Genomic DNA, 2,669 nt, shown 5'->3' with positions numbered 1-2,669 from the left:
TATATATATATATATATATATATATATATATATATATATATATATATGTGTGTGTGTGTGTGTGCATATATGTATATGTTTGTGTACGTGTGTGTACATGTATACGTCTGTGTCTGCCAAGCTCGTACTTTGATGGTTATGGTACATAATGAAAAATAATCTCTTTGCAATTTATTACAAATAGATATACGACAGGACGATCTTTATCATGCAAACGATTAAGAACTGTTAATCTAATCAATCAAGTGATTGCATAGTAAGGCTAAGAAAACTTAAATATCTGACATTTCTTTAAAATATTACCAATAGGAGATAAAGTGCAACACAAAACCCAGACATCCAAAGTGAAGATTATACCACAAGTAGTAAAGTGACGGAGTTTAGGTTTTGTTTAGTCTGTTGGGAACAAACACAGTGCATACTTAATGAAAATATTGGCAATATATTTGAGAATAATATGATTTCTCCGCGAACGAAGTAACGATGATTGATCAATTTTATCCAATAATGGGGAAAGAAGAGAAACGGGTGAATAGAACGAAATCGAAAACAAAATAATACGGAAAGCAACAAAAATTGGACAACTGAGCGAAGCTCCGGTAAAATCTTTTTAAGGAAGAATCGGTTTTTAGTTTTATACGCACACACACACACACACACACACACACACACACACACACACACACACACACACACACATACGCATACACACGCACATACACACACACACACACCCACACCCACACGCACGCACACACACCCACACGCACACATCAGTAGGAGAATTAATACAACGATAATTAAGGAAGGCTTCTAACGATGAAGAAAGTTAACAAAACTCCTTCATATTCCGAGCGGAAAAGTCTATTTTCAGAAGAATACAATCAAAGGAATGTGTATTTAAATTTTGGGTAATATATCCTACCATTTCTGATAGTGCGGTGTTTGTGTTAGTCGCAGCAGCTTCCCAAATGCACTTTCTTTCGCCATTGGTTTGGGAAAGAATGTTGCTGGTACATCATGGCTCCGCCACCGCATATAAAGGCTGCATAGAACCCTACTTATTTTACTTGTCACAATGCAATCAAGAAAGAGGAAGTGTTTTTCTTTACTTCTAGCCAATCTTTCTGCTTTCTTTCTTTTTTTTTTTTGGCCGTTCCGGACCATCTTCCGGATCGCAGCTCTTCGAACGAAGATGGTTGCAGTCAAATGCGAGAACCGTGTGTTAGTGTAGCTATTCTAGTGTATTTCCCACGCACCATCCACTGAGGCAACGTTTATTCTATATCCTGAAATACCCATTTGAGCTGTTAAATAATCAATATCAAGGTGTGCAGTCTAACCCGAAATGTCTTCCGTCAGCCTGTTTGATAAGTAGCTCGCGAACTGCTGCTGTTAATAGCAGGTCATCTACAATATTCGTCATGTACATGAATCTAGTCTCAACTACGAACTTTTTGTAAACGATGTATAGCTTTAAGCTTGTTGATGGTTCATGGTCAAATGGTTGTTTGAGCAGTGTTTCCATGTATATAACGATCGATAAGTCACATAAAAATTTACTCATATTTGCTTGAAATTTATCTCCTCTTTGATAACAGAAATAAAAACATAACAGCAAAACCTCACCATATATATCAATAGGCTGAAATTAGCCTTCAATGCAGTATATTATAAGTTATGTGAAGGTTTATTTCAAAATAAATACCTAATTTTGGAATAACAAAATGAAAGCATAATCTTGGTTGCACAGTAATAACGTACATATAACCCTACATAATACATACATTATACATACATACATACATACAAATATGCACTCACACATACACACACATAAAGAAATGTGTACGTATATATAAAAGTATATCTACATTGTTTGTGTGTGTGAGTGTATGTGTGTGTGTATCTACAATATTCTGCATCTTCAGATCTATATTGTATATTTGCGTACACGTGTAGGCAAATGTGTGCATTTATATATGTGGATACACATATAAATGTATGGTTGCGTGCTTGTACACCAGCATATTTGAGCCTATTTGAATATATATATATATATATATATATAAGCATAGATAGCCATAGAATATTGGAAAGGAACATATTGGTTGATATCATACTATATTTAACTTAGCATTCATAACGGCGGGTAGTCACGCTTTACGCCAATATCTCTCAGTCTCCTTTCTCTAACTATAATGAGGTTTCTTGATATTTACTTTACTTTTTTTTTTTTTTTACTTCATCACCTGTCCAAGATATACATTTTCCACTTCTACATTTTATACTTTTATGTGAATTTATGTTATCTTTGTGTGTGATTGTCGTGGTTTGTGTTTGTAAAACGAATTGAATATATGTTTCTATATCTATGGACACCGACACAGAGAGGTAGGCGTGCGTAATTATACATGATATACGGTTGCATAGACGTGTCAGAGAAATTCGGCAGAACACATGCTCGCATACGGAAAAGAATGAAAATAAGTTAGGAGCGAGAAGGTTTTCGTGCATCTGTATCTATGTATTATATATGTGTGTGTATACGCTCGCATATGCACACATTATATTCTTGTATGTGATTCTTCTCCCCCTTTGCTTTTTGCAAGTAGAAATATACGACGCAAACAACAGGTCTGAGTTTGTATATATATATATATATATAT

This window comes from Octopus bimaculoides, chromosome 17 (genome assembly GCF_001194135.2).
Source record: "Octopus bimaculoides isolate UCB-OBI-ISO-001 chromosome 17, ASM119413v2, whole genome shotgun sequence".
In the NCBI taxonomy this organism is placed as follows: Eukaryota; Metazoa; Mollusca; class Cephalopoda; order Octopoda; family Octopodidae; genus Octopus; species Octopus bimaculoides.
This window is presented reverse-complemented; position numbering follows the sequence as displayed.